Source organism: Lepisosteus platostomus, chromosome 5 (assembly GCF_059453375.1).
Source record: "Lepisosteus platostomus isolate fLepPlt1 chromosome 5, fLepPlt1.hap1, whole genome shotgun sequence".
NCBI lineage: Eukaryota > Metazoa > Chordata > Actinopteri > Semionotiformes > Lepisosteidae > Lepisosteus > Lepisosteus platostomus.
This window is the reverse complement of record NC_142615.1, coordinates 2,395,814-2,407,378: the sequence shown is the minus strand read 5'-3', so window position 1 is coordinate 2,407,378 and position 11,565 is coordinate 2,395,814. Positions and strand designations below refer to the sequence as shown.

Here is an 11,565-nt window from a genome sequence, read left to right as displayed (position 1 = left end):
ATTGTCAGCACTCCACTCCCTACAGTACAGCCACTGATAACCATGATCAGAACAGTCCATCTGAGCAAAGTACCTCACTCTGGGGTACAAGACTTTGTCCCCCTCTGGAATCAAACCTGCAATCCAGTCAAAAAGCCCTGTTTAATACTGCAGAAGTGTAGCGTTTTACAGAGCACAAGCAGCTGGACTGAGAGAAAGACACCCAGCTCAAGAAACGTCACAGAGACCGACAAGGAGGAAGAAAAAGACAGGAAAGACCTTCTCACCTCCATCCCAACTCCCAACCATACCTGGTCTTCCCACTGGACAACCTGGAAAAATAAGGAAAATACAGTCCGATGAGTCCTATGTCAAACCCAACACCTCATCCATACCCATCTTCCCACTGTCAGCCACTGGACTTTCTGGGAAAACTACAGAAATGATCACAGGACAGAGTATCAACCTCCATCCACACTGGTCCTCCCTCTGTCTGCCCCTGCATTGGAGTCCATCTTGACCTTTGACCCCTGACACTTTGGTGTATGAACTCAGAGAGCAGGAGACCATCAACCCCCATCCTGTCTTCCTCATCCACACTGGTCTTCCCACTGTCAGCCTCTGGACATTCTGGCAAAACTAGAGAAATGAAAACAGGACTGAGCATCAACCTCCATCCACACTGATGTTCCCACTGACTTCTCTGGACACCCTGGAAAATTAGGGAAAAGAAACACAGGAGACAGCACCCAACCCCGACTCCATCTTCACATCCATACCTGTCTCTCCACTGTTTTCCTCAGAAGATCCTGGAAAATTAAGGAACAAGAATACAGGAGAGGGTTCAATCTTCATTCATACCTGTCCTCCCACTGTCAGCCTCAACAAATTTAGGAAAATACAGTCCAATGAGTCCAGTGTCAACCCCAACACCTCTTTCATACCCATCTTCCCACTGGAAGCCTCTGGACTCTGGAAAATTAGGGAAAAGAAAGACAGGAGAGAGCATCCAACCTCCATTCCAACTCCTCATCCATACCGGTCTTCCCACTGACAGCCTCTGGCACAGCCTGAAAAATTAGGGAAAAGAGAGACCGGAGTGAGCTTCCAACATCCATTCCAACTCCTCATCCATGCCTATCTTCCCACTGGACATTCTAGAAAACTACAGAAATTAACAAGACTGAGCATCAACCCCCATCCACACTAGTATTGCCTCTGGCTGTTTTCTGGACATTCTAGACAGCATCTGAACTCCAATCCATCTTCCCACCTATAAATCGGTCTTTCCACTGTCAATTCTTTTGGACATCCTGAAAATTAGGGAAAAGACTACAGGAGAGGGTAACCAACCTCTATCCCAACTCCCAGCCATACCCATCTTCCCATTGGGAGCCTCAAGACATTCTGGAAAACTACAGCAATGAACACAGGACAGAGCATCAACCTTCATCCACACTGGTCTTCCCCATCTTCCTCAGAACATCCTGGAAAATTAGGGAACAAGAATACAGGAGAGGGTTCAATCTTCATCCATACCCATCTTCCCACTGGCAGCCTCTGGCCAGCCTGGACAATTCAGTACAGTCCAATGTCAACCCCAACACCTCATCCATACCCATCTTCCCACTGGCAGCCTCTGGACTCTGGAAGATTAGGGAAAAGAGACAGGAGTGAGCATCCAACCTCCATTCCAACTCCCCTTCCATACTCGTGTTCCCACTTTATGGACATCCTAGAAAATAAGGGAAAAGACTACAGGAGAGAGCATCTAACCTCTATCCCAACTTCCAGCCATACCCGTCTTCCCACTGGCCGCCTCGGGACATCCTGGAAAACTAGGGAAAATACAGGAGAGGGTTGACATTTTCTGGACATCCTAGAAAAGTAGGAAAGAGATTAAAGGAGAGAACATCCAATCTCTATCCCAACCATACCAGTCTTCCCACTGGCCACCTCCGGTCAGCCTGGAAAATCATACAGGAGAGAGTTCAGCATCAATCCCAGCACCACACCTGCCTCTCGACTGTCTGCTTGTGGACAGCCTGGAAAATTAGGGACAAAATTACAGGAGAGGGTAACCAACGTCTATCCCAACTGTCAGCCATACCCGTCTTTCCACTGGCAGCCTCTGGACAGTCTGGAAAATGGAAAAGATCACAGGAGAGAGCATCCCACCTCTATCCCAACTCCTCATCCATACTGGTCTCCCCACTGTCAGCCACTGGACAACCCGTCTTCTGTCTGCCTCTGGACATCCTGGAAAACTACAGAAATGAACACAGGACAGAGCGTCAACCTCCACCCCAACACTCGATCCACACTGGTCTTCCCACTGTCTGCCCCCGCATTGGAGTCCATCTTGACCTTTGACCCTTGACATTTTGGTGTTTGACCTCAGAGCAGGAGGCACTGCTGGAGACAGGAGAGACCATCAACCCCCATTCTGTCTTCCTATCCGTACCGGTCTTCCCACTGGCAGCCTCTGGACATCTTGGAAAATAAGGGAAAAGACGGGAGAGACCATCAACCTCCATTCCAACTCCTCCTCCATACCCGTCCTCCCAGTGTCAATTTTATGGACATCCTAGAAAATCAGGGAAAGGATTATAGGAGAGAACATCTAACCTCTATCCCAGCCATACTTGTCTCTCCACTGTCTGCCCCTGGACATCTTGGAAAGTTAAGGAAAAGAAAACAGGAGAGGGTTACAGCCCGTCGTCTTCCCACTGTTTGCCACTGGACACAGGTCTTCCCATTGGACATTCTGGAAAACCACAGAAATGAACACAGGACAGAGCATCAACCTCCATCCCAACACTCCATCCACACTGGTCTTCCCACTGGCTGGGAAAAAAAAATAGGATTCCCACCTCCATTCCAACTCCCCTTCCACTCCGTCTTCCCACTGTCAATTCTTTTGGACATCCAGGAAAATTAAGGAAAAGAAACACAGGAGAGGGTAACCAACCTCTATCCCAATTCCCAGCCATACCTGTCTTCCCACTGGCAGCTTCTGGACAGCCTTGAAAATTAGGGAAGAGAAAACAGGAGAGGGTTTAATCTTCAAACATACAGGTCTTCCCAGTGTCAGCCACCAGACTTACTGGAAAATGGCAAAGGGAACAGAGCATCCCACCTCCATCCCAGGAAGCGCTGCTGTAGGCTACACAGCTGTGACAGCTGGTTTGTGTGTCTGAGGGCAGCAGTCTCTCTGTGCCTGGTCATCTGTCTTCAGCCCAGCGTTCACCTGTCACTCAAGATTGAGAAAACCTGACCTTAACTATTACAGCTGTACAATAACTACACAACATCACTCAGCACAGAGGAGCTGTGTGGATCCTATCACAACTACAGAGCAGAGGCATGTCTGAGCTCTCTGTTCTAGTCCTGATGGTGGTGTCATACAGATTACATACAGGTGACAAGAGTGCTGCTTCTATCACCAGTGTTTCTGCTGAAAATAACAGTAGAACTGTTTCTCTTACTAGTGTCCTCTTGGGGAAAAAAAAACAGCAACACTGCTTCTATTACAAGTACTGCTACTGAAAACGACAATAATACTGCTTCCAATAATAGTGCTGCTAATAAAATAAGTCTACTAATAGTATTACTATTAATTCAAGAATAACATACTTCACCAGGCTCTAATATCAATACTAGTAACTTTACTAGTTAGTGCAGGTTCTCCTCTCACTAGTAGGGTTGTGTGTTCATGCCCTGCGTGTGACACAGGAGTGACAGGACTAACCTGACCTTGTGCTCATGCTGGAGGCTGGTGTTGGACTCGGGTTCGAGAGTGTAGGGTCAACAGCACACTGACCAGGTTCTTGTGGGCGAGAGACGGCAGGAGGTCAGGACACAGCCCTGAGGGTCACCCCCTGGAGCCCCGATAGGAGGAGTCCACTGGCTCTCCACCTGGAGCTCGTCTCCCAGGAGCAGCCTGAATCAGGGTCACCTGCAGCTCTTCGTCATCATGGTCATCCTCACAGGCTCCAGCAGGCAGGAGATCGGGACACCCTGGATGTCTCCCCGAGACGACTCCTACTCTGTCCCCCCCTGAGTCTGTGGATCCCAGATTGGTCCGATCAGCCCCGATCATGTAAGACCAGCGTCACCTGCGAGGGACAGCCAGTGAAGGAGAGACTCACCTGGTCTGCACTCACCTGCCTGGCACCTCATCCCCTCCTGTCCAGTTAAGAACATCCTCTTGCCCTCTCCAGCCTGGTACAGTATTACCCCACTTCACCCCTGGCTGCCTGGTCCCGTTTCCCCAACACGGGGGGCAGCTCCCACATTCCCAGTCCCTCCCCACCTGTCCCACAGCCTCCCTGACCTCTCCCTGCCTGCAGGGTCAGGTTCCTCCTGCAGGAGCTGTGTCTGGTGGGAATAAACAGGCCTGAAGGCGGCCTGTGCTCCACCGAGTCCCGACTGCTCCGGTCCAGAGCTGCTGTTCTGGTGACCCGTCCTGGAGAAACAGATGTTGTCCACAGGCTCTCTCTCCCCTTCCTCACCTCGTTCAGGTGACACCCCCATGACACCCTTGCACCCCCATCATGAATTTGACACCCTTGGGTCTCCAGGTGCTGGGCACCTCCCAGAGTCGAGGTCCAGGAGGAGTTTCTCCCAGATCTTCCAGACTCCTCAGGCCTGAGCCGGGCTGGGAGGAGGGAACCTTCCCTGAGATCCTGGAGCCCGACGTCCAGACGAGACGACCGGGAGAGAGCTCCGATGTTGGGGCGTCTGTCCTCCCTCTTGACTTTTCCTCCTTCAGGATCCCACAGATTCCGGTTGAGCGTGTTCAGTGTCACACAGGAATGTTCCTTGGCTTCAACTGTCTGGTACCCCACTCCTCCAGCTCTCACCTGGCTGGTACCCCACTCCTCTCACCATTACAGTGAGCACAGAGAGACCCACTGGTTTAGTGACTCACTGCGTTCCAGTGAATAACCAGTATAGAAGCTATGTAGTACAATATTCACCAATCCAGTGAATACCCAGCACAGTGACTATGTAATACAATTATTAATGAAATAGACTGACTATTTGTGTGCAGACATTTATTACAGTGAACACTCAGTACAAACCACAGTGAATACAAAGTATAGTGAATGAATCATTATGTATTACAGTGACAGGCCACTACAGTAAATCTTTTACAGTGATTACTTAGTATAGTGACCAATCCCAGTGACACTACCCCACTCCCCTCGTCATCCCAGTGAATACCCAGAACAGTGACTATGTAGTACAATAATCATTCACAAAACAGAGGGACCGTTTTTGTGTGCAGCCATTTCTGTGAACACCCAGCAGAGTGAAGAGACAGTTATTCCTAAAAGACAGTGACTGGTTTAGTGTCCAACCATTACAGTGAACATTTAATAAAATAATAAATAAGCAAAGACATGAACAAGCGTAGTGACTTACCATTTCAGGGAATATCTTGTAAACCATTACTGTGAATTTCCAACACAAAGTTATCTGTGACAGTGAATACCCAGTACAGGGCCTATCAGTCACAGAGAATAATCATTACACTGCTTATCTGTTACACTGAATACTCAGTACCAACCACAGTGAATACAAAGTATAGTGATTAAGTAATTATCTATTACAACAAATACCAATCACACTGACAGGCCACTACAGTGAATACCTGTTAGGGATTACTTAGTACTGTGACTACCAATCCCAGTGACTAACCAGTACAGTGAATAAAAGAGTAAATATTCGGGACAAAGACTGGGCTGTGACTAAACATTGCAATGACTAAGCAGTAAACTCACTATGCAACACAAATAAAACATTCAGGAAAGAGACTGACTGGTTTAGTGACTAACCATCCCAGTGCATTCCCAGCATGGGAAATAGGCCAATGAACTAATTATTCAGGAAACAGACTGGAGAGACGGTCTGGTTTAGTGGTTAACAAGTACAGAGAATATCCAAGAAAAGGAGTCCTTGTTAATTCTGTCAGGTTTTCAGTTGTTTTGGTACAAAGCAGTCCCTTCATTAAGACTTCCGCCGATCTGGTCCGAACTTCCGTCTGTGTTTTCCAGGGAATCTCGTGGGCTTGTGAGGAGGATCGGAGATGAACGACAATAATAAAAAGCTTTATTTACATATTCATACTTGGTCAGATATTAGGATTAACATCATATGGTCAAAATCGTCATTTCTATACTTTCGAAGCTCAAATCTACGTCCAGAATAAACCGGACACTGAAGTAGTTCTCAGCCCTGTCTAACTGCATTTTTGACAAATCTTTCATTTAAACTGAAACAAGACAGACGTCATTAACACTGTCAGTGACAAGACCTGCTTCCACTGTGCCCCAGAGCTCAAGGGTATCAGACAGTCATCACTTCCACATCCAAACTCACAACCTTCTTCTTTAAAATACAGGTCAGGTGTGTCCCTGTACCGTGCCTCTCTAGACTGTATACACACAGGACAGGTGCCTCTCTAGACTGTATACACACAGGACAGGTGCCTCTCTAGACTGTATACACACAGGACAGGTGTCTCACTCACCTCTCTCTCCTGCTCCGTGACTGAGCCAGTGGAGACACATGCAGAAGGAGAGCAGAGAACAGGGTGAAGATCAGACTCACTCGTGCTGCGATCTCCTGTCAGGCTGGGCAGGGCTCAGGGTTCAAGTCAGGGGTAGGCTCTTCATTTCCTGTAAAACACAAGTAGGAAGATCAGACAGCCTGCAGCACCAGTCAAGTCCCTTCCAGTGGTCAGAGGGATCATTCTGCTGCTGTATAGGGTTTTTATAAGCCATTACCCCCACAGACAGGGTCTGCTTTCTCCTTGGCAAGCAGGTGGTCTCGTCTCAGAGTCTTAGGTCACAGGGCAGGGTGACTGTGTCCCCGAGTCTGACTGCTCTGAGCTCGGCTCCTCCAGAGATGACCGCCCACACAGCAGCGCCTGCAGAGACAATATAAAGACGACAGAAAATCACATCGCATGATCCCACACATCACCCTGAACCACACACAGAGAACAACCTCCATTCTCTACCTGGCTGATCCAGAACAGAGGTGGGACACTCCTGAGAGAGATCACCCTGATCTCACGGACTCCATCAGGGAGCAGGACTTCCAGACTGTGTCCCTGTATGAGCGAACCTGCGGGACACATCCAGCATCTCCATTAAGAAACAGGACAGCTCAGAGTTTTAAACCAACACCTGGAGACTCCACTGAGTAACACATGATACTCATTGCAAAAAAATCCTTTGAGCAATCTTCTGTAGTGGCCTCAGGTTTAAGAATCAGACAAAGAGTGTTGCCCTACCCTTGGGTGCCTGGTCCCATTTTCTAACATGGGGGGCAGCTCCCACATTCCCAGTCCCTCCCCACCTGTCCCACAGCCTCCCTGACCTCTCCCTGCCTGCAGGGTCAGGTTCCTCCTGCAGGAGCTGTGTCTGGTGGGAATAAACAGGCCTGAAGGCAGCCTGTGCTCCACCGAGTCCCGACTGCTCCGGTCCAGAGCTGCTGTTCTGGTGACCCGTCCTGGAGAAACACAGGCCTGTTGTCCACAGGCTCTCTCTCCCCCTTGTTCCGTAGTTCTGATGACAACCCTGGGCTCCTCCCAGTCAACCCGAGTCTCCAGGAGGTCCAAGCTCTTCCTCCTCTTCCTGGTCAACCAAAGTCTCCAGGGGCTCTTCCTCCTCTCCAGGGGCTCTTCCTCCTCTTCCTGGTCAACCCAAGTCTCCAGGGGGTATGGGCTCTTCCTCCTCTTCCTGGTCAGCCCCAGTTTTCAGGGGGGGGGGGTCCAGGCACTGGGCTCCTCCCAGAGTCGAGGTCCAGGAGGAGTTTCTTCCTGTTGGCTTCTCCCAGATCTTCCAGACTGCTCCGGATGGGAGGGAGATGCAGCCTGAACACCGGAGCAGGAGGTCAACGTCTCAGCTCCAGTTCCCAAGACTGAGGCAGGTTCACTCCTCCGGGCTCCTCTCCTTCATCAACCCCTCAGCCCCCATTTCAGATAACTCACTACCCCAGTTACTTTACCCAGGGGGCACTTTGGGGTTTCAGTGAGAAGCCAACGAGCTCTGCTCCCCAGATCTGGGGGGACACACCTGCGTCACACTCACCGGGGACAAGGCTGAGAGAATCACAGTGCACCTGCGCAGGGCTGACGGAGCTGTCGAGTAACTAAGAGCTGGGAGTGATACTCACAAGCACAGACAAGATGGCTTCTCCCTTCTGCAGCCTGAAACTGCAGAGTGTGCTGAACCAAACTTCAATGATCTCCAAGCATTGAGTGACTCACAAAAAGCTCAGAAGGGGACATGCACATTTGACACTTGCATCTCCTGCAAAGTTTTTTTAAATAAGTTGTAAATGTGTTAATAGAAATGGTTTAAAACTAAGATGTTTCATATAAACCGTTACAGTACAACATCTCCTAATCTTAGCTCAGGTGGGGAGCTGCATCAGCATGCTTAGTCTGCAAAGGAACAAGTAATTATTCCCTGCTGAGAAGAATACAACGTTTCAGCTGTGAAGCCTTCTTCAGGGGATCTCCTCATCTTTAATATTTCCATATACTTTTTTTAGTTAGTAAAATTAGACAATCTCATCTCCCACTTTCTGTGGGTGTGATCTTTAATCAGATCTGAGCCATTAGATAAGAAGATTTATTCAGTTTGTAACGAAAAAGTATGAATATTGACGTTATTGCCGTTAACTAGGGGAACAGACACAGGCCTGCAGGGTTGAAGTCAGCTCACAGGACTAACCCCCGCTATATTAAGGCGACTAATCAATGTCTCGCATCCAAAAAAAACAAACATTTCTCACTTGTCCCAGGAGAGTGGCATAGTTCCGGGGAGCTCAAAAGGTTCATTAAACAGAATTATCAAGTGTCTGGAGTCAGCCAGAAAAGCTCCTCATTAAAATCACGGAGCTCTAAACTGGAAACAAAGGTCTTCAAGGCACAGAGAATAATAATTATAATTAATAATAAGTGCTAACACTTATATAGCGCTTTTCTGGAAACTGGAAACTTTTCTGGACACTCCACTCAGAGCGCTTTACAGGTAATGGGGACTCCCCTCCACCACAACTAATGTGCAGAACATTTATTAATTAAAAACAGGATATTTTATCATTACCAGCACGCACAGTCACACCCCTGAAACGTGTACTAAACTATTTCAGACGCTTTTTGGAAGCGGACGTGTCGGTGCTGCTCTAGAGAGGCTCGGTCAGCGTGTGTCCGGATACTCACCGCTCACGCCGGGTCAGCCGCCCGTCCGCCGGAAACTCGCCCATTTCAAAGCCCACAGCGAGGTCGAGTGACCCGGTATATCGGTTGAGCATGAGACTCTGGTTATGATCTTCGCCTGTCTTAGTAAAGGACAGCAGCGAAGAGCCCAAACAAATTTCGCCGCTACCGCAAAACAGCAAACGCACCTGCTACATTCCCAACGAGGGAACAACATCCGGCGCTCTTTTATGACGTCAGGAAGGCTCATCGCTAACAAGGGGGGCGGGTCCAGGTGATATTCCTGGGCCTGATTGGACAGATGTGGATTACGTACCTAAGGCGGCGCCAGCGCATGTGACTTCCATCAAAACAATACTGGCTTGTATCTCTTGTAATTGACTTACACTGGCACGTTGTTGTAGACACAAAGTGAAACGATCTGGGAAGAGTCCTGTTTGAAGTGTTCGAAGTAGATGCAAAGGCGTGTTTACAGACTTACAGATTTCGAAATGTAAAAACATGAAAGCTGAGCGGACCTTATCTTTATTTGCTGTTTAAACTTTTTTATATTGTGTATTTGCATTGTAATATGTACCCCTGACGATGTAACTGATATGTTATATGCGCTCTTGTTTGTATTCTTTTTCCTCTTGCTTTACTAATAAAAAGTTAAACAAATAAAAATAATAATAAATCGTACTGGCTAACTTTAATCTCCGGTAACCCCGTTTATTAATATAACAATACCATAGCACAACTCTCTCTCTCCAATTCACTCTTTCAATTGAAAAGATGCTTTAGGGTCGTAAAAGAGCTTCAGGATTTCCAAATCAAACATACATGCAGATCAGCGCTGCACAACAGGGGGAAATAAAGCAGTAAATATTGTAAAATTGGTGTGTTGATACAGTGTGTCTAATAAGAGCCTGAACAGGCTGTAGTACAGCCCAAAGTCTGTCTCTGTCCTTTACAATGAGATCAGTCAGTATCGGTCAGTACTGTGTCCTGCAGGTCCAGAGCCCAGCTCCTCTGTGGTCAGTGAGTATCGGTCAGTACTGTGTCCCGCAGGTCCAGAGCCGAGCTCCTCTGTGGTCAGTCAGTGTCGGTCAGTACTGTGTCCTGCAGGTCCAGAGCCCAGCTCCTCTGTGGTCAGTCAGTGTCGGTCAGTACTGTGTCCTGCAGGTCCAGTCAGTATTGGCCAGTAGGGTTTGCTGTGGGCTTGAAGAGACAATTCACTGCTTCATAAAAACATTTCTGTAACACCAGTGAACGGTGTCACGTTCAACACACAAGACAAACTGGGAGCAGGAACAGTGAAATACTAACCAGACACAAAGACACAAAGGGAATAAACTGTGTTCTTTTTTACTGTGAATATTAATAAAGTGTTTTTACAGGCTGGTGGAAATAGTTGTGGTTGAGGAAATGAGAACTGTGGGTTTGTACATCTTTAGAAAGTTGTGATCTCATGTATTTTGCACACGGAGAAGAATCGGTCACTCACACACCCCCACACCCTCTCTGCTCTCCTCTCAGATCAAACACACAGGTCCTGCAGTCTCGCTGTCAGTGGAAACACTGGGGGGGAGATGAGGTCTCTGTCACCTCTGATGTCCTCACACCTCTCCCCAGCTCTGTGCTCTGCGCAGGTTTAAAATACAGAACTGGGCTCTGTGGTTTTCAGAGTTTGCTGACACCAGCTACAGCTACACTCATGGTCTTAATATAACTCAGGGTAGACGAACCAGCTCTGGGTGGTCAGAGTGGAGCAGCAGGAAAAAAAAGCTCTGAGCCCCGATGAGCTGACCTCGAATTTAAATGAGACTAAAGCAGCCTTTTTGTCACTGCTTTTTGTTTTTGGTGCAAATTAATATTTGAACATGAACCTAAAAAGAAAAGCAACACGACTTCCCTTGGTTCCCTTTTTTTTTCTATTCCCCAAAAAGAACAGGGTGACATCAATTCAATTTCGTCGGGTCCTTTGAAGAACAAGACTCTTCTGCATCTGTCCACATTGGCTACAGCGAAGACATCTGCACGCCTCCTGGGTCTCGGGTTCGATTCCCGGGCTGAGACGCGCTGTCTGTGTGGAGTTTGCATGTTCTTCCCTCCTAAATTCCAGACACGTCGGGCGTGGGTCTGTGTCACATAAACCAGTTGCGAACGGGCTCATTAAACAGTCACCCCCACTCACACGGGGATGGGCACCCCTAACGCTTTCGGGTCAGAAGACAGAATTCGCTTCAGACAATCAGCTAATTACTAATCACTAATTTATGTAATACCGTGAGCACTGCAGGTCGCCAGAACTTGCCTGAGGCGGGTTGTTGTTGTTGTTGTTGTTGTTGTTGTTATTGAGGAAT

At 48.1% G+C, this 11,565-nt stretch overlaps 1 long non-coding RNA gene across 10 annotated transcripts; it reads right to left on the bottom strand.

The window, feature by feature from the left end:
* On the bottom strand, window positions 1-10,981 carry LOC148662436 (uncharacterized). 10 transcript variants are annotated; one of them, XR_015936810.1, is made up of 8 exons: window positions 9,224-10,974; window positions 7,697-7,867; window positions 7,372-7,628; window positions 7,010-7,116; window positions 6,774-6,916; window positions 6,518-6,665; window positions 2,158-6,054; window positions 349-1,665 (listed from the first exon to the last, which is right to left on the bottom strand). It is a non-coding gene; the product is annotated as an uncharacterized LOC148662436 (long non-coding RNA). The 10 variants fall into 10 exon arrangements; XR_015936803.1 differs by lacking the exons at window positions 7,372-7,628; window positions 7,697-7,867 and adding an exon at window positions 1-311 and having other exon boundaries at window positions 446-1,665; window positions 9,224-10,981; XR_015936807.1 differs by having other exon boundaries at window positions 7,372-7,867.
* Between the last annotated feature and the right edge of the window lie 584 nt (window positions 10,982-11,565).